Below are 21626 nucleotides of genomic sequence, written 5' to 3'. Positions count from 1 at the left end.
ATAATAAAAAGATTGGTAACGAGACAAAATTTGATAATTAGATTGTGATATCTTTACTTATTTTCAATATCTCTTACATTTCTTTGCCAAAGCTTAGGGTTATTATTTTGCTTTTGTTTTTTTACGATATCTCCACCTTGTTATCTTGCAAAACACATTTTGATAATTACATTGCTGTTTTCTAATATGATTACGCAAATACAGAGAAAGAAGATTAGATTTCGCTTCTGATAACACCGATATGTTGCGAATGAAGTAATTCATGGTTTCTTCAGAAACATCTACTGAGAAAAATCAATCATGTGGCTGAGCAGGCAGAACTTCCGCTCCCTGTGTCTTAAATTGCCCGAGAAGAGGAGAATGAAATGGCATTAAACAGCAATCAGTTTTCGAGATCTGTATCATGAGTTTGCCCACTCGTTTTCTCGCGGGTTGATTCATCGATTTATGTCTCCATGGGGAAAATATATTCACATTAGTTATTGTTATCTCGTGGAGGAAAAAGAGAGACAAGAAGAAAGAATGAAAAAGAATCGGATGTTGAGCGATTCTGCGTCCTTATTTCGTCGTGAGACTGAGGAATGTGTATAGCCAGACGTGATTTCGGCTATGTGAGTATAATTTTGATGCTAAATACAAGAAAGACATATTTCCAGAGGAAAGTTTCTTTCTAAGAAATGTTGATGCTCTAGTCCCACTTGTTCGTATGCATTGAAATGATTTTTACCCAATTAATGTACAGGTCTTGCTGTGGGTTATCATGTAAATACCATCAGCGAAGTATATAAATCCATGCACAGACCTTTCGCAGTTTGTTTGTTCGTATTCATTCTGCTTCTCAAATCAAATCAAAATAGATAACATGGCTGGAAAAAGTTAAACAAAACATAACCAAATTGAAAAGGAGCAATACAAAATTGCAGTCTAAACTATGACAAAACCATTCTAAAACATTTATGGTAGCATATGAGTACAAAAACGAACGTACATCTATTGACAAAACTGGCAATACGCAATCGTCAAAAAAATTAATCATATTACCATTTCACATGAATCTTAAAACAATACTCCAAACTTTATCAAGCTTATTCTAGATGTGTATCCTATTTTGTTGTTGATATTGCTGCTGTGCTACCCTGGCATATTGATGTTTTATAATATTCCTCATTGTAAATGACTTTTTCATTTGTTTCAGTTCCTTAGTAAGTTTTCACCAGCACTTTACATGTGTAACATAAATCTACACATCAATGAATATAAACATACACCTGAAAATCCAGTGTATATAGATTGAACTTAAATGTCAGGGGTAATCAAAATTGTTGTTATTCTTTTTTTTTCACAGCCTCTTCTTATTAGTCAACTATTTGATAGTTTAATATCCTCCACACCTAGTATGACCTCGTCTCATCCATACTACTAATTCTTCTGAACACTAGAAACCACTGCCTCTCGTATTTAAAGGAATATCACCTACTTATTAAAGATATAACTCCTCGGGAAATTAAGCAATATCACTTTAAGATGGCATTTTCTAATATCGAGATGTGACGTCCAAAGTGCGGTAACTTCTAAGGCTTTTTTTCCATCCCTAGATGTCTCGATGTATTGTCCATTAATATGGAAAAGCGCTGTCGTGAATTCGTCGCCATGGCAACAATATTGCGACCACCAAAACCGCCCAAGAAAGGAGAAACGAATCCTGGCTTAAGTCCTTAGGTGTGATTGTGGTTTCCAGTCTGCATGAAGGAGCAATGCGAAATCTTGGTCTGTTCGTTGTTGTGTAGTGATTTCCTTTCGAACATTTTGTGGACCGCTCAGATGCAATAATTTCAAAGAGGGATAAGAATACAGATGATAATCATAACAATGTGTATTTTTATATGCATTTAATTCACCTCCATAGGAATTGAAGGTATTGAAATGTACGGTACAACGCCTAATTGCAAATACATGAAAGTAAGATTCAGATTAACACAAACAGTGAAAAAAAAAAGATTGAAATAAATTATTAGGAAGTGATCACACACTGGTTAATGTAAATGTGATTTTAATATTATAAGCGTTCATTTGCAGACGGCGTAGAAATGGACGTCAAGTTGTACAGGTTGTTTAATTTTACCTACTTTAGTCTAACAGATATTATTCCGTGTACTGCTTGGAGAAAATGGGCTGGTTTACGCAATATCATAAACAAATTTTACTGAATTTTAGTGAATATATGAAGAAGTGATTTCCAAGATGAAGCTTTTGGATTAAAATACATGACTTGACAAGGCTTAAATATATATATATATATATATATATATATATATATATATATATATATAAATTATATGAAGACTTTGTTCGCAAAAACCGATAAGTCCATATTTGCCAAATGGAGATATTTGCGATTAAAGGTCACGAAAAATAAAGAGAATAATACGATTTTTTTTTGCTTCTTTTGACCATAATTTAAAAAAAATTTACCTTTATACGTAGTGACCAATATATCATTTAAAAGGTATTATTTTGTACTTTATGACAGAGACCGTACATCAAAATCAAAAAATGGACTTATCGGTTTTTGCGAGCAAACTCTTCATATATATATATATATACATATACGTATACCTCATGGCTTATCAGTATAATTTTGTAAATTTACAACGATTTAGATGAAGAGAACAACCTTAAAATGATCGACCCTCAATATTATTACTCATCCGCTCCCCCATTTTCCCTATGTCGTGTGCCCAAGCCCAACCCGCCCGACAACTTCTTCGCACACAATCCTGACTGCTTGCTGACGCACAGTAATATTCGTTACCTGTACAGGATATTTGAGATTTCTCACCCTCACGCACTCCTTCTATAAGAAAAAAGAAAGAAAAAAGAAAGGGGTGGGGGAACAAATATTTCCATGGTTTCCGATCCCCCCCCCCCCTCCCCATCGATGCGCAGATGAGCTAAAGTGTAGCCCGAGCGAGGTTAATGCTGAGAAGTGTAGAGAGCACAATGGGTTGTATGGGACCGGAAAGGTGCGGAGACGGCTGACGTAAAGCCAGAAATTATGATTGAGTCATTGGGACTGGCAAATACGGCCGTAAATGCAAATCAGGGTCGGAATAATAACAGTGGTCTACAAATGCCAATTTCGGTGTCTGTATGACACATATCGACCCCCCCCCCCCCCACGAAAAAAAAGGGGGCTCGTTGTTAGGGCTCGTTGTTGATGCGGAAAAGGAGTAGAAGTGCCCCTCCCTCCCACGCCCCTCTCTAGCTTCCCGCACACTGACATGGTAGCATTGATTTCATTTCACCTGGATTTAGTCGTCCCTGAATTTACCTTCTCCACCATGGGGGAACCGTGTCCTATTTCAACCACAGAAACCATCCATCTCTAAACTTTTCTAGCAGACTCGTATACAGGCACTCGTCAGGTTAGGTCGCCTCCACCTTCAGTGCTTTCTATAGGGCATGTGTATCACTATTCGTTCCAAGATCGATCAGTGTTCAAATACTGACCGTTATCTTGGATATTTGCACATACACACAGACAGGCATAAACAGACAGACAGACACACACACCCGCACACACACACACACACACACACACACACACACTACGTATTGTTCGACTGTCGAGGTGCACTGTACATAGTTACATATGATAAGGATGCAATATGAATAACTGTTAACCAACCACGAGAAGAGGTATACAATCTCATAAAAATAAATACATCTCTATATGAATTGTTAATGATAACAATTATTATTATGAGAGCAACAATAATACCAATAGTCGTGAAATAGTGAACATGATACAAATTTCTAAAGGGCAGACATCATGCATTTTACAAACTTTACATACAACATATTTTATATTACTTATAATTATCATAAACAATGAAATAAAGGAGATACGTTTGTGCCTTTACCCATTTCAAAGTGTTTATCTTACACTGTATTTTCAATGAATGAAGAGTAACTTTAATCCACAATACTGGGTGCTACTAACGCAAAATTTCGATCTCCGACTTTATTTTTGGTCGTGAGCAGTGATGAGTGATGGAGTTTGGGAGTTGCGGGAGTAAGATTTCTTGGAAACTCTGAAGGTTTTATGTTTAAAAGATGTAAGCTGTTTTCAAAGATTTCTTGAAAATGCTATTATAATAGGGGTCCTTGTTAAGGATATTAGAATCGAACTCACGTCTTGGGATAGCACAGTTAACACGCCCCTCTCGCTGGGGAATATGATACTTATTAGAGATAGTTGTTTGACTAGAGTGTTTAGGTTATTCGTTCCCCAATTATACCGTGACATTCATGCCCTGTTCATCGGACAGTTTTCCAGATAGAATACGCTTTCTACCCCTCCCCCTTCGTCCTACATCCATATACAGGTTCATCTTATTCTCTCTCGAGAATGAAGGCATATACACAAGAATCATACACATGTATTCATACAGATTGTCAGGCAATACTGAATGATAGACAGGGCTGACATTTCACAAGATGTGATTCTGATCGGCATTACCTACATTTGATGCCTTGCGCCTGAGACCTTTAAGCTTAAACCTATCATTACGGCCTCCCAGAAGCTATAGTTTACGAATATTCTAAGTGACTAGTTTGTGCGCGCACATCCCTCACAACCGTAAAGGAAAGCGCGCGCTGACGTGTATTCATGAAATCATTATTCCATAAATCGTTAATGAAAATGGCCTGGCGCACGTACGATGAACTCTTGGTCAAACCAAAGTTGTAGCAAGCCAGAACAAGAAAAAACAAGGAAAAAAACACGATTGCAGACGGTATAATAAGACTTCAAAAATCTGAATATATTTGAGATTTGGTGCTGTCAGGTTAAGCCTGCTGAATCTCACTCAATCCTTAGCGGGAGAAAAAAAATGTTATTACAGCCGCGAGAAATACACACTGTGCCGCATGGAAAATGACACGAGTGTTTGCGTAGACGGGATAAATGCTGACGTGCCGCAAATCACACTGTTTCATAATCTCCTCAAATGTGAGTGCTATCGACATGTTTCAATAAGATATAAGAGCACTTGCAGACAAACACATGCACACACATACCCACATCGACACAGCATTAGACATATATCATGTACACAGTCAAACCCGTCAAAAGCTGCCACCTATAGGCAACAAAAAGAGCGGCCGCTATGATATAGACAGGTGACCGCTATAGACAGGTTAATTGGTGTGTATTGCATACATGTATACATGTATCATTATTTCACATCTACTCAGTTTACATGTATGAGTATACGCATGCTCATGCTTGATGCATTGAATAATGCCGTTGTTGATTGAGCTATTGCACAATTACAGCGTGCAGACAGCAAGCAAGCTTTTCATGAGTTCATTATTATGCCTGATTGATGTGTAAATGCATCGAACGCGATCACTGAACTGTTTTTTTTTTATCTCGCAGTGACCGCATACGGCATGTGGCTGCTATAGATAGGTGGCCGCTAAGGCAGGTTTGACTATATGATTACATACCTAATACCTATATACACACATACATGCATTATGTAGAAACACATCAACAAAGTATGCACTGTTTTAAGCAAAAAAATAGGACTTTTGTACAGAATGCGACACTTCGTCTCTAAACAAATACTGCTACTGTTATATAATGCTTTTATTCTACCTCACATAACCTACGGATTGGAGGTCTGGGGCGGAACAAAAAAAAAAACTTTCTTAAATCCTATTCTAATTCTACAAAAAGAGAATGTCGAGAGTGATAACATGCCAAAGTTTCAGGCATCACTCAGCACCTTTATTGTATGAACTAAAATTATTGGATGTATTAAAGGAATATACGTAGATACCTTATTGGAATATCTATCTGTGATCTATATTGAATGATAACCTACCTCATAAAGCATCGTATTATTTTTCTCATATTGACCATACATACGAAACAAGAAACACAGAAATGTGCAATTTTAAACTGTCAGAACAGAATTAGGGAAGCGATCAATAGCATAATATGTATTCAGGTGTTAAAATATGGAACAATCTTTCAACTGATTTACGTTATACATCCTCTTGTAAAAATTTTTGTAAAGTCTTCAAAAAGAATTTATTGGAAGAATACACATAATAAGAATAAACTTGTTTATTTTGTAATCCACAAAGCAAAAACTTCAATTCTAGTAATATAAGTAAAGTAAGTAGGGGAGAGCGGGGCAATAACGGACAAATTTTTAAAATTCCCATTCTGAGCCAACAAAAGGGCCCTCACTCTTTATTCTTTTGTGGGATATACATATTAGGTATACGCATGGTGTGACATGTACAACCGATGAAACTGCTCATTTAATTTTGAGTTACCTTTGTTGAAAGAAATTGCCATTGTCCGCTATTACCCCATCCTCTTTGGGGAATAACGGACAGCTATGAGGGGAATAGCGGACACAAAGGGGAATAACGGACGCTTACCCTTGTATTGTTTTTAGCTGTTGATAACTGCATTTAATCCACATCTGAACTCAAAAATGGTAAAATACAAGTACTATTCTAATGTGTGTAACTTATATCTAAGAAACCCAACCACAGTGGCGTAGCTAGGAATTCCATAGGGGAGGGGGTGGCATATTATTTATGAACTGGCAAAATTACCGACTAAGTAGAACGTAACACGGCTGCAGGTCTTAAATTATTTTTTCCGACGTAATGATCAATAATGGGGTGGGAGAAAAAGGGACACGCCTCCCCCCCCCCTCTTTCTACGCCACTGCCCCCCCCCCCCACTCCTCCATCTCCAAGTCTCTGACTCATTCTTTTAGTTTGTGTAATGGTCAAGACGGGCATTTTTTTTTTCATCTCAAAATCATTTTAAATTCAAACTACATTATTTTGTACACTTAATTATGAGACGACTCCTAAAATTTTTTAATTTCAGTACACCTACAGGCTACAGTCATTTCAAGATGATAGAAATTCTGAAAATGGGTCGGGAACACTAGATGCAAATATTTCGCTTGTTTTAAACATTATGAACTATTCGGCCGTAGTTGTAAAATTCCACACTTTTCTACACTATTTTACTCTTATTCATATTTCAAGTGTAAGCAACTGATATAAAATTGCTGAACTACATTACGAATAGTATCGGAAAGGTAAAATACAACTTTAAACAACCCAACACAATAACAAATTCAACTTCATACCCCTAATTTGGGGATGTAACCACCCACCCCCTCCTACCTCGAATTTGTGGATAGGATAAATGATAAGTTTGAAAATGACAACAATTATTTTAAAAGCATAAATTTTAAGGCTTGTTAAAGGTAGTGGATCCCATTTGCAAGCCAGCTCTAAACATCTTGAAATTTGGCATGAATGAAGAAAGTACTATTCTGATAAAATGTATGAATTTTCAAAGTTGTAGGTTGTAAAACATTTAAATGCGATATAAAAATCTGAAGTAGTTTTTTACTGATTTTAACACACGCGCAATGGGAGACAATTAAAGTATAACTCATACTGATTAAAAAATCACATTTATTGATAATAATTCAACTTAGAGTTAGTTTCCAGTTCTGATTTTCTCAGGTGAGTTTCTAAATGGTGTTTGCTTCTTCCTACCAGGATATTTATTCAGTATCATTTTTTGGGGGGCTGCAAATGAGATCCACTACCTTTAATGACGAATAGGCCTAACAGTCAAACTGATTATTAAAAAAATATGTCTAATTATGCATGCAGTTCATAAATAATGAATGAGAGGTGAGCACATAATTAGTTATTTGCCTCGAAATACAACTGAAATTATGAAATCATATCGTTCTGTACTGGACATACTCAATCAATGTTCACATTGCATCTCAGCAGAGCCGGAAAGTAATTAGATTTACTTATTTTGATCTAAATTTCTTCCGAAACAGTACCGAGTGGATTGATCAGCGACATAAGTCACAAACATATCCACCAGAACCTGCACCTGACCCGTAGTCTGTACAATGCTCATGGGCCCAATTGTTGCAGCGGACACATCGAATCCAATCCTCCGTAGGGGGGTCAAGATACTCCTCTTTGCAGAAGATGCAGAACCATCTTTTTGCTGGTTTCATGTTCTTCTTTCCAGCTTTTTTGACGCTCGCCTTTTGTTTCTTCACAGTTTGTTTGTTTGTCTGGTGGCGTATCTTTCCTTTTTGTTTGTTTGACTTAGCCTGATTTTGTTTCTTTTGTTGTACTTTGTCCTTTCTTGATTGTTTTGCCATGAGAACTATTTTAACTGGCGTGGATGTGATGATTTCGGATTGTCCCGCCTTACGCTTTCTTGGCCTACTCGATGGTTTCCCTTGCCCTTTAGGCAAAGGAAAGAGCTCGTAAAAGGATTGACTATCATCACTGGTATCCATGCTGACTTCAGCTGTACCTTCGCCTACAGAACAATCTGATTCTGTATCCTCTTCATTCTGGTGGAGATCAGGTGGGGTAGCATTGAGGTTTGCAGCTTCATTTGCATGCAGATTCATCCTTGAGGGAGCTTCGTCTGTCCCTGAAGGAGTCATGATTGGAGCAGTATCGTCTGTCCCTGAAGGAGTCGTGACTGGAGCAGTTTCGCCTGTCCCTGAAGGAGTCGTGACTGGAGCAGTTTCGTCTGTCCCTGAAGGAGTCGTGACTGGAGCAGTTGTGTCTGTCCCTGAAGGAGTCGTGACTGCAGCAGCTTCGTCTGTTCCCGAAGGAGTTGTAACCGGAGCAGCTTTGTCTGTCCCTGAAGGAGTCGTGACTGGAGTAACGTCATTTGTCCCGGAAGGAGCTGTGACCGGAGTAACGTCATTCGTCCCGGAAGGAGCTGTGACCTGAGGAGCCGTATTCACGGGCAGAGGTTCTGGAGGCATAAGTGTATCTGCCGGTGCATACTCTTCATCATCAAAGACATCAGGGTTTATTGGCCATATGCCAGTGCATCGGAATCCAGAGACTGCTTTGTCTACAGTCGCAATCTTGGAGTATGCCTTGTTGAATATGTTTGCAACATCGTAAGGAGTGATCCTGCGTTTGAATGTTTTTACGAAGTTGGAGCTCTGTCTGGCAAACGCATTTTTTAGGGGGCCATATACTGTTCGATCAAGGGGCTGCAGTTTGTGTGATGTGTGTGGAGGTATCGAGACCATCACGACACCATTGTCGCGGCAGGTTTTCCATGCACCCAGTGTAGCATGAGAAGTATGGTTGTCGAGGATGAGGAGGACTTTATTCTCTGGAGTAGCACCAACAAACGAAATGAAATGTTTCAACCAATCGACAAATAGCTCACTGTTGATCCAACCCGATTCAGAGGCCTTCCCTGTAGATCCCGGAGGACATCCATTCATGAGTGCTTCAGTGTAATTCTTCCTCGGAAATATCAACATGGGTGGAACATATGTGCCACATGCACTGATGCAGCCAACCGCCGTTATAGTTTGCCCCTTTTCTGCACTGGTCAGCTTTCCGACTTGTTTTTGTCCCTTTCCAGCCACAACTTTGTCAGATTTTGCTATGTTGGGCGATGTTGACAGTCCAGTCTCATCGACATTATAGATCCGCGAAGGGCTGATGTTGTTCTCACTCAGAACAGAGTTGACATTGTCAAAAAACCTCCCAACTGCTGTTTTATTGAACCCAATTGCCCTGGCAAAACTAGTGGCTTCTGGGGTTCTCAAAGCAAGCTGTGCGTTTCGACGAAGGAACCCCGCAAACCAATCCTTCCCAGCCAACTTCGTCACAGGATTGAAAGGGTGTTTGATTTTGTTTCTTTCGGCGTATTCATACGCCATGTGTCGTATTTGCTCGGGACAGAGTCCAAAGAATGAACGGCAAACCTCCATTGCATAATTTGCAAGCTCTGCTTCTTGTTCGGCCGTAAAAACGCTGTACTTTCCGAGGTGACATTCATCTTGCTGTCGTCTTGCATGCTTGTTTTTCCCACTTTTTGCATCATGGAGTGTGGACTTTGGGATGCCCGATCGCTCAGCCACTCGGCGCACGGATTCTCCTAGTTCGATTTGCCGTAATGCGGCTCGAAGATCCTGGGACGTCCACGACTTTCTCTTCCCTGTGGCTTTATACTTTCTCACCATCTGAAAAACAGTAATAGGTATTTTAATCATCACATGAAATGATTTGATTGAGAAAACTTCAAGAGAAAAAGATTAGGGGGTAATAGCGGACATATTGGGGTAATAACGGACATATGTCCGTCATTGCCCCAAGTGACGTTCGACTAATAATCCCTGGCTACACTAAAACAATCACGGAAATATTTGCTCACATCTCATTGACAACAATCCCAATCCACACCAAATCTTTCGAACATAGGGTCATCACTCATTATCGATAACAATATATACTTATGATCGATTATATAATGCTTAATATCTTATTTTGATGGGTTTACTTACCGTTAATTGTGATAATTTCGCCAATAAAGGACGAGTGGAGCTGACACTTTGCACATGTCTACGTTATTCGTCTAGCGAAATATGGGCGGAGTCTGGATCACGCCACCTACCGGCAAGATGGTGAAGTACTAGTGTCCGTTATTACCCCACGTCCGTTATTGCCCCGCTCTCCCCTACACTTATCAATTTCAAAATGTTAATCTTGTACATAGTGTAAATGTGACCGTGCACCTCAAAACGAACATAAAGTCGCACACACTGATTTTGCGTGAGGACTGAAAATAAGTGAAATGGGTCAACCTAGCCGAACTTGACGTTTTCATATTTTCTGAAAGAGCGGGTCTTCTTTGACATTATGCTAAAATTTGGTATCATAAAACGGGCAAGAAAGTGTGTTTTTTAGCAGTTTATCTCCAACATTTTTGGTAGAATAGTGTGATTAGGTGTGTCTTTAGAATCCCTTTTTCATTTCTGAAAAATCATGTCCACACTCTTCACTTTCAACTCTAATAACTTTTGAAAGGATAGTGTTACTGCTTTGAAAGTTAGCATTAACTATGGACAGAATGTGTTAAAGAGCCATGCTTAATTTCAGTTTAATCTGATAATCCCTTCATTGTTGTTGCTCTGGTGGTTTACTTCCTGTTTTTTGTCCCATTCATCGCACAGCCAGCACGGTTTGGTAAAGATTAAGCGCTTGAATAGACACTGTACTTCAGAGCCTCTTTTCTCAGTTCACACTTTTCCTGAGTTTGTGCTTTCTTTCCAATATTTAGATAGGTTAGGAAAGTCCATTTGATTTGAGTTATACATCATTTTAAAGCTTAAAGTCTGTTCTTTCAGAATATGGTCATGAATAAAAATTCATGTATGGCGACTTTTTGTTTGTTTTGAGGTGCAGGGTCACAAATACACTTGTTTATAATGTAAATAGTTTTCCTGTTGAATCTATATATTCTTCTTTTGTATTCAAGGGCCAACGTCCACCAGCGTTGCTATTTGTTGGACCCTTTTACCAAATTTGTAAATATGTTTGTACTTTCATATTCATATTGTTCATAAGTTTGATTCTATACTGTCATGTCTTGTATTCATGTTAATTGTATTATTATTATTGTATTCTCAATGATAGTATAAATTATCTGTGATTGTAAACTTGAACTTAAAAATTTGGTAATAAATCATTCATTCATTCATTCATTCATTCATTCATTCATGTACGTACATAGGCCCTACAAACATAGTGATATAGGCCTACTACGTACTTGAGACTCGTAAGCAAGCGGCTGTATCCAAGGTGACCCGTTCACACACATTTTCTCTCAGGGGGAGTTCCAGTGACAACATGAAGCAAGTGACTGCTACGAACAGGTTACCGCTAACACGGGTGTAACGCATGCATTTAACGCTCTGCGAAGTTATTATGTTAAAAATGGACATTTCAATTATGGTGCTCTAAGAAAGTGACTTGTGACCACCAAGCACATGATGACGTTATCCCGTTGAATCTCTGCGAAGATCAAGCGTAGAATGAACAAGGACAATCGTTTGAAACTTAAAGCAAACCTTGACGCTCACTTCTGCGCTCTGTTGGAAGTTAGATATTACATAGTTCACTTAATTTGCATTCCTGCTACCTAAAATTAGCCAAATATAAATACTAAATGTAGACAAAGATGTATGGATCCTCTCCTGTAAAGGTCGAGCGATGACGTGAACATAGTATCACCGTCATACAAAACGTAATCGCTTTTCTATCATAATTGCAAAACACAAAATGGGGAGAGTAGGAGTTTGTAAAAAAAAAAGAGATAATAATAAACGAGCGAATTATTCATGATCTCAGGCGAGATCAATATTCTTTTTATTCTTCTTGTTCCTGCATTTATAATCTGTTTTTTTTTTTTTTTTTTGCTTGTATACTCGGCAGCTTCACTTTTATGGATCATCATTACCGATATGATTTGATCTTTTTCCTTTCTTCTATTCCCTTCTGCCCTTTGGCATTAGTTCTCTCGGCGCTTCATTGTTTCGTAACCTCCTTCGATTCTATTCTTCTTCTCTCTTCCAATTCTGTTTTACTTCTTCTTCTTCTTCTTCTCTCTTTCTCTCTCTCTCTTTCTCTCTTTGGCATTTCATTTTCTCCGATATTTGTCGGCGAAAAAGTGTGAAAATGTCTCAACGATGATTCACCTAACTCTTCTTCTTCTTCTTTTTTTTCCCCCTTGAGCGTGACTGATTCTTATCATAATGACATTTAAATGCCCAGCTTCGATGCAGCAGATATCTTTTCAGATGAAACTGGAATGAGATGACATAATTGAGCAAGCGCCCTGATGTGGGACAAAGAAAATGTGTTTCTTTTTGGGACAAACGGCACATTCCCGAAGCTGTTCAGGTGTCGTCTGCTTTTCCTCCGCGTCGGTAAACAACATGAAATGTATCCACCAACCAGCAAGCACCAGTGAGGCGCCCTCTTTTTGCGAGTTATTCTAAGAAAAGGTTCGACGCCGCGAAGCTGCGTATATACAACACACACAAAAAAGGGGAAGGATATCAGTAACAAATGCTACTAGATACCAGAGCCCCATAGTGGCGTTGTGCGTTTCTTTATAAGAAGGGAGTGCATAGGTAACTGGAGCAGGATATCAGAGTGGATTTCTTCAAACAACAGACGGCTACTTCTTGACAGGAGGCGGGAAAGAGTGCTGGGTATGTTCGGCATGGGATTTCTTCTGTCAAAGAGGGGCCGTACACGTTCAGTGCTGCAGTGTAGCAAACACACTATTCCATCAACCCCATGAGTCCCGCGCGCGTAAAACAAGTGGGCTAACATTTGCATACGAGGGGGCTGGGAAAAGTAAATTCGAGCGTTGTGCATTCATACTCAAAAGGTGGCGTTGGATGTAGCTATTGGCAGGTAAAATGCCGATGTGTTAGTAGTGTGACACTGTTTGCATATGTGTGCCTGAGTGCGTGTGGTGTGCGTGTGCATGTGTGTGTGTGTGTGTGTGTGTGTGTGTGTGTGTGTGTGTGTGTGTGTTTGTGTGTGTACTAAATGTTTCAATACTACAATTGTAGATATATCAAGTTGACGAAAGAGGACAAATCAGTTTTTGCATTTGAACTCTTCATAGAAAATATTTGCGCTGCAACGCGAGAAAAGGGTGCTTTGTGCTGTCGGCCGCGCACAAACGCCATAAACGATAAAACGGCGCGGAAATCTGATTAAACAAAAAAAGATCAGCTATAAGCTTGCTGCGCGGGCATGCACAAACGCATCAAAAAGGTTGCAGGATTTGGGCAAAACATGATTTCTAAATGTCATAATTTAGGTATTTAGGAATGGGATTTCAGAAAACGGTTTGAGTATCTAAATATGTGAGAATTCATTCTACAATGTGACGGTGAAAACTCATTCACGGTATTTTATGCCCTGGGAGCCCCTTTCTCGCGCCATTATATGAGCCCATATTCGAGATAGGACAATAGTGCTAAAAGTTTTAAGAGCCTTCCATTGTCTTTAGATATATCTCATCGTCAAGACTCTTGAAGAAGGTGTATGACGCCAAAATTTTTAGTCAAATGTAACATGTAATATATATATATATATATATATATATATATATATATATATATACATATATATATATCTGTATACTGAGTATATTATGTATACATATACACTCAACCAAAAAAAGTAAGTTCCCCTCTAGCATTTTTTGAATATATCTCAAAAAGTATTTTACCGATTTTCATAATTCAAACGGGAATGGATAGGAAATGTTATTACTCATAACACGGATGGCACATCATTGTCACCAGATATCATTACTGGTGTGAAAAAAATGCATTTTATGTCAAAATGCATGGAAAAAAAAAAGTTGCACCTTTGTGATTTGCATTGATTTTAAAACAAATAATCAAACAATCACTCATCATTCTGAACTTTTAAACCTGGTTTATTGCATATTTCTCTATCTCTTTCTTTCCATGAGCATACAGTGAAGTATTTAATAATTGATATGTCCACCATCCGTTTCAATGACCAGCCGGCATGTCTTTCTCATACTGTTAACTAAAGTTTGTACTTGGCGCTGCTCAATGTTGGTCCATACTCTCTGCAAGATGCGCTGGTATTCTTGCATGGAAGTGTCATCTTTCACCTTCTTGCTCGCTTTCCGCTTAATGATATCCTAAAGTTTCTCTGTTGGATTACAGTCAGGGGATCTTACAGGCCACTCCATACGTTCGATGCCATTTTCCTCAACCCCAGCTTCAAGGAAAGCTGTAGCTCTCCTTCTTTCAAAGACGCGGCATGATGCAAAATGGCCATAAGCACATTAATGTGATCAACCCAAATTGGAATTAAAAAGCACATGGCTTCGACCAACATTTTCATATTGAAAGGCCTATTGTTTAAAAAGTATGCAGAACATCTGTTTAATAGGGAAGCACATTGTACCTGAAGAAATTCCTGAGAATTACATAACAATTCAAAAAGGTTATTTGCTAACTTGCATAGGAAATGTACACAATATGCTTTATATAACCTATTAAGTGCAACTTTTCCCCCATGCATTTTGACTTAAAATGCATTCTATCACACCGATAATAATATCTGGTGGCAATGACATGCCATTCATGTTATGCGTAATAAAACTCCTTATCCATTTCAGTTTGAATTATGAAAATCGGTAAAATACTTTTTGAGATATATCCAAAAATGCTAGGGGAAACTTACTTTTTGCGTCGAGTGTATATATATGCATATATATGTTGCTTTTTTTACGAGTCACCCCGCGACCAATGTGACAGAACAAAAAGGTTGAAAAGAATGAAGAAAGCCTATTTAATTATCATACTCCGCGTTCGGATCTGGGTTTCAGATAAAATGATATAGGCCTACTGACGATATCCATCAATTCTGAGGTTAGAAATCAGTATTAGGAATTTCGAGAGGAAAGAATGTTTACCGATAAATCAGGCGTTTGGAAAAGCATTGCTCAAAGGAAATCTTTTTGATATTCCTGGATTAAAAACAGAACTGCATAAATCATAAACATTACCAAAACAAACCGCAAATAAGCGCATTGCGCATACACACACACACACACAAACACACACCGACTGCATGTATGTTTGTATGTATCATTGTATATACGTAATTTACGACACAATCGATTCATGTATGAATGATATACATGAATGTTTATGCCTTTCTGCATTCATTTATATATATAAATACGCAAAAAATAAAATGTATAGGCCTACATTATCACATAAGTATCCGACGAATATTATTCTTATCTAATGTTCACCCGTTAATTTCTTTTCTACTTGCTTAGGAGGGCACTTGTACCGCATTGAAAGTGCAGTAAATCTAAAGTAGAACAAAACTTGTAATAAATAACTAATGTACTAATGAACATGCACACACACACACACACACACACACACTCGAACAAAACTAATATCAGTGATTTACCATATAGGAAAATGTTACGGTGGATGCTTATCGCATGTAGCGCTACAGGGCAAACTTACAATTCTCGTCAGTATTATAAAAACTGGGCCACAGATAGTATTACACCCAATGGCGTAAGCATAGTATTTTTTCGCAGTGTAGATGATATTATCCGGCAATTAATAGCAGGTGAGTATGTGTAAATATTTCACATTCCAAGGAGAGCACTGAACATTTCTTACCCGACTTTGCCAGAAGGATAACCAGGAAAATCCTCCGTCAACGAAATATTATCATGACAAATCCAGAAGTATGGTCTCCAAAGCCTTTGGGTGCGGGCATTTATCTAGCTCCAATGTATTCCTTCCATTTGCACCTTTCTGCAGCAGCTATAAGGTTCGTTACAACACATTTACAGTGTCTCCTTCACGCGCGGGGCGGGCGATTGCATGCAGTTTTGACGGGGAAGGCGCCCCGATCAACACACAGTCCCGCCTCGGAATTAAAGAACTTCTCCTGTCCTCTTGTCCCGCTGTGCGACTATGAGCGAAGGTAAACAGAGACGAGGTCCCGTCTATTGACCGTGCCTTACAAGACCGGAATATGTGAGCAAACTTTTGCAAACAGAACACTCCAACGGTTTCGGGCAGCGCTAATAATTTCGATAGGACTCAATTTAAGTAGCCGTTTCAGACAGGCTGGAGTGAATGTACAGCCGAGAGAGAGAGAGAGAGAGAGTGTGTGTGTGTGTGTGTGACTGTTAAAACATCCACGTTTGAAATGTCCAATGCGTTTGAATGCTGGGAGCATTAAAGCATGTTAGTTGTTGGGAATTTACACATTGCACATGCTGAACGGAAAGAAAAATCTGAAAAGCTTGATTTCGCTTGTTTTTTTTTTCTTTTTGCACAAGCTGGATAGCTATAGTAATGAGCGAAAAAAAGAAGGCGTTAACAACTTCTGTTTTTTTACAAAACAGCAATAGAAAAGAGAAATCGATTTATTGAATATTCTATTGCGCACGACTTACGTAGCAGACTATACTATAAAAAGGCAAAGTTCGCAATCAGTCTACAAGCTTGCGGCGGACACGCCGCGGTGAGTGCGCGAGTACTTCCCCATACAAAGACCAGGTTGACACACACACGCACACACACACACATACTGTAATACGAGAACACATCTGAGCACATGCATAGCACATGCATCTCAATGTGCAACTACACCCTAATTTCGAAGAATTATCGAAACCACCGACAGACGCATGATAACAATGGTACAAGTTAGGACACACGGCTGGCGAAAAGAGGAAAATCTGAGATCTGAATATAAAAAGAAAAGAACAAAACAAATGACGTTGTTTTTGTGCACGCCTAGAGGTAACGTTTTGCCGTCACGATTAATAGTCACGCGCTATTAAACGATTCCAAATCGATTCAAACAAGACACAGGACTAAGTCCGAGAATTTTCTGTTTTTTCTCTATTCACTCTGTCTCTCATATCTATTTATTTATTTATTTATGTATGTATTTATGTATTTATTTATCTATTTGTTTATTTGCTTATTTATTAATTATTTGTCTATCTATCTATTTATCTATCTATCTATCTATCTATCTATTTTTTTTCTCTTTCTCCTTCCGTTTTCCCAACTGCTTTTTTCCCCGCAATTAGTTTTGAGGGGAAAATATAACATTACGATTGAAGGATAAAAAAAAAATCAGGTTTCAGACTCCAGACGAGACAGTTTTAGAAAAAAAAAGCCAAAGTACCTTTATACGTTCACCGGATGAAAGGTGACCGATTAATCACGTAGCAAAAGCGCACAAACACCGTGGAATCGAAAACATTGGCATTAAGCTCTTTTAAGTAATCAAACATCAAGAAACAATGGATAACGGGCAACTATATATTTCATTTTCTGGCAGGAAATTTCAGCAGGCTTCTGTGTGGATCATGTATGTCAATCAAAAAAAGACGTACTACAAACAAAGCCAAAAAAGAAATAGATGAATGAATAAATAAAGAAAGAAAGAAAGAGAGAAAGAAAGAAAGAAAGAAAGAAAAAGAAAGAAAGAAAGAAAGAAAAAAAAAGAAAGAAAGAAAACGAAAGAGAGAAAGAAAAAAGAAAGGAACATATTTCTTCTTGAATCAACAAAAAAAAAAATTCAAACTGGCAAATGTCATTGATAGATTATCATTGTAAGCAGTCGACGTGTGTTCTTTACACGTCATATAGCAGTATACGGGGATGAAAGCCCCAAATGTCATGATATTAACTTGCTCAACACTCGGATGATGACCACTACTCTTACCCGAACTCTACAATACTTTACCAATAAATCGAATAGCTTAGGAAAAAATTAAAGGGGGAAAAGATAACGTCTAGAAGAGAAACTTAACATTTCCCATTTATACTATTTTTTTTTTTCTTTACGGAAATGATCGTTTCCGTCTTTTCTTAAACTTCGGAATTTTGTAAGTTGAACAAAATCAAGAGCGGTCGGGGCGTTACTGTAAACGGCTCCCTTAAGCACTGTGCTCAGAAGAAAATTGCCTTTTACGGGAAACCAATGCCGTCGGCAACTGTACAGTGGATGTATATATGCTCATCACTCTTCGGAGGAGGTTACCATGGAAACGTACTGAAATCGATACAAAGTCATTTTTCCAGTGAGGTCGCCAACGTGACCGTCGCGGTGACCGTGAAGTCGGACGATGGCCCGATCGAAAAGAGTAATTAGGTCGTGATTGAATTTGGGTGAATCCAGCAGAAATTGCTGGCTCCTAATTTGGGCCTGCAGGATTGTTGGTTGAGTGAGTTTTAATGCTGTGACGTCGTCCCTTCCCCCCACCCCCTCCAAAAAGAAAAAAAGAAAAAAAGCGCGAGGTCGAGAGTGGAGCAAAAATATCTTCGTCTTGATGGAAAGTGCATATGTAAATACTGCAGGCTAGAATATGGAAGACATTAGTCTCAATATTCCATAACGTCGTTTTCAGTCTAGTGGAAAAGTTATTTACCTTGAATTACCAATTACATAAACTGCTTTGACGTTCACTCTCTTTATTACGTCATCCTCCAGCTGTGGATACTTTCATAATAACACGCTACAAAGAGATGGCTAAGTACGCGCTGCACATTCCATTGAAATGTCATTATTTAATGAGAAAACCAATGGCACCAAGCGCAGATGCTGAAATAAATGAGAATGGTCACTGAAAAAAGAGTACTGCAAAAGGGGCTGTATACAACAAAGAATCACGCATGATTTTCGTTTAGTGATATCGATCTTCGGTAAAAAAAGGTCGATACCCTGAAAATAAGAAGCGGGGCGGGGGGGGGAGGGGGGAAAAAGATTAACCAAAAGTAATAACGTATGAGTTAATGTAAAAGGAAACGAATGATCATAATGTGCGAACTAGAAATCAGTGTCAACGTGTAAAACTGTACAATAAGAACATCGATGTATAAACACATAAACAATTTTAATCATATATTTGTATAAAGATTGAACACCTTCATCCTATTTAAAGGGGATGGCTTTAACTGATCAGTGGGAATCAGTGGGAATGCTGGGGGATGATTGTTCCAATCATTGTGGGATTCATTTAAGAGTACATAATATATCTATTGTTGTTTGAAAAATTATTTGCTTCAGAATGGTCTCATATTCAAGTAATGTGCAGTTAATCTAATGTTTCCAGGTTAGCATGCCTGTACAGTGACGGGGCGATCGTTAACGATTAAACTGCACAGTACTTGAATTCCCACTGATTAGTTACTAGCCATCCACTTTAAACAAAAGACAGGAGTTTAATCATACAAGGATCTGAACCTTATATGCAGGAGTACACAACATTGACAACCAAGTGCATGACAAATATAATCATGTGCAGCGTACTTGCAAAAAGAAAATGTGAGTATTCGAGATTTTGTAGCATGTAAAAAGAAAACTAAAATTAGCAAAATGAAACAAACGATTCGCAGTATCGATCCTACACTTGCATTTTTGCATTATTTTCCATTTTGCAATACGTCAATTAATACGGGTTTTTATCATTCTGCGTTGTTGCATATAGATATACAAAAGTGTACTCTGTGTCAAGTTTTACCATTGTGTATCATAGTACGACATAGTCGTCACTAATGCTTTTTTGTTTTCAATTTGAAAAGATGTACAAATTGAATCCAATCGAAATAATGTTAAGTAAAAAATGACTTATTTTTCCTGCAATTCGTTGAATATCCACAAAAACACGTTTGTTTTTGGTTTTTGTTTGTTTGTTTGTTTGTTTGTTTGTTTGTTTGTTTGTGTGTTTGTGTGTTTGCTTGTTTGTTCGTTTGTTTTGTTTGTTTGTTTTTTTTTTGGGGGGGGGGCGTGAAATCTAGCAGCAACATATCACCCAAGGGCAAAACGTGCGAATGCAATTTCAGCTGCATTTAATTCAGCTTGATCGCGCTTTAATTCAATCTCTTTGAATGAAATGAAATAGTGGTAGGACAAAATGAAATCTTTCATCGTAATGGAATTGATTTGAGGTTTACATAACTGCAATACACACTTGTCACTTTAGATCAATGCAGTCATGCATGGTCAATCCAATGAAATACGTTTACATGAAGAAAAGAAAAAAAAATAGTTTCAAGATGGCAACATGTTACAGAAAAAAAAAAAACAGCGCCGTTGTGTTTCAAAAATAAATCCTTCTCTCCCTCTTTCTCCTATATCGTCGCTCACGTCCGTTTACACTGATATACAAAATATAGATATATAAGAACTTCTTTACCTAGGGTAGCCTCTTCAGTATTGCCACTGCTCTACCAGAGGGCCCTGCCATAATTATTACCCAGCGTTGCCAGGTACCCATTTATACACCTTTGTGGAGAGGGACATTAGGGGTAACACAAATCAGCAAAGCATGATATTATACAAATACATAGGATGCCGGTAGATAGATAGATAGATGGATAGATAGATAGGTAGATTACAGATAGATAGAAAGAGTAGGCTGAGGATAGCGAGGAAAACCGCCAAAGAAGGCGAGGGCGCCCTTGTCCTAAATAGAACGCGCCACAGGTGAGAAGATCGATGGTTGGTTTGGGGAGCATGCATTACAGGAAAGAAAAAAGAGACAAAGAAGAAGACAAACAGACAGACAGACAGATACTTGGATATATATTGAAAGCTGTACTGAGATGGGGAGAAGGGAGAGAGAGAGAGAGAGATCCGAGAGATAGATAAAGAAATATCGACAAGGAGAGAAAAGGCAAAGACATAAATGAATACTGTATAATTATGACATAGATAGAGACAGGGGAGGGAAGGGGGAGGGAAATGTTAACAGTTTTATAAAACATGAGAACATGCAAGATTTACAAACTCCTCATGAATCACTGTCATGAGTAAGACTTGAATAATTCTGTCATACATTACACTGGACATGTTCATTTCAAATGATGCTTGTGACCACAATCGTCATTATGGTCGAACGCACGTATTGATTGTGGTTTTGAAAGGGCAAAGAACATCATCTCTGTATACGTATTTAGGCCGTGGTGATGCTGTTATAACTTTGCAATCCAGGCCACTCATATTCAAGTGACTTCAAATGACCACTTATTCTAAGAATTGCTTTTAAAGTTGATTGGGTTTTTATAGTCACACGGCGGTGTTTTTTCCTCTCTATAAGTGTGATTTCATTGTCAAATAACGTCTGCAAATAATCTATTTTTGTTATATTT

At 38.3% G+C, this 21626-nt stretch overlaps 1 protein-coding gene across 1 annotated transcript in view; it reads right to left on the bottom strand.

Annotated features, from left to right (window-relative positions):
• Positions 1-16191, bottom strand: part of LOC139726187 (potassium voltage-gated channel unc-103-like) — a 220803-nt gene extending 204612 nt beyond the window's left edge. Inside the window, exon 1 of the mRNA XM_071637258.1 lies at positions 16125-16191. The gene's annotated coding sequence lies outside the window, so the exon portion shown is untranslated. The remainder of the gene's footprint in view (positions 1-16124) is intronic.
• Positions 16192-21626: the final 5435 nt, after the last annotated feature.

This window comes from Diadema antillarum, unplaced genomic scaffold, assembly GCF_040938485.1.
Source record: "Diadema antillarum isolate AM-2024a unplaced genomic scaffold, OU_Dant_1.0 seq00000081_RagTag, whole genome shotgun sequence".
NCBI classification, from domain to species: Eukaryota; Metazoa; Echinodermata; class Echinoidea; order Diadematoida; family Diadematidae; genus Diadema; species Diadema antillarum.
Note: the sequence above shows the minus strand (reverse complement) of the source record. Positions and strands in the feature narration are given on the sequence as shown.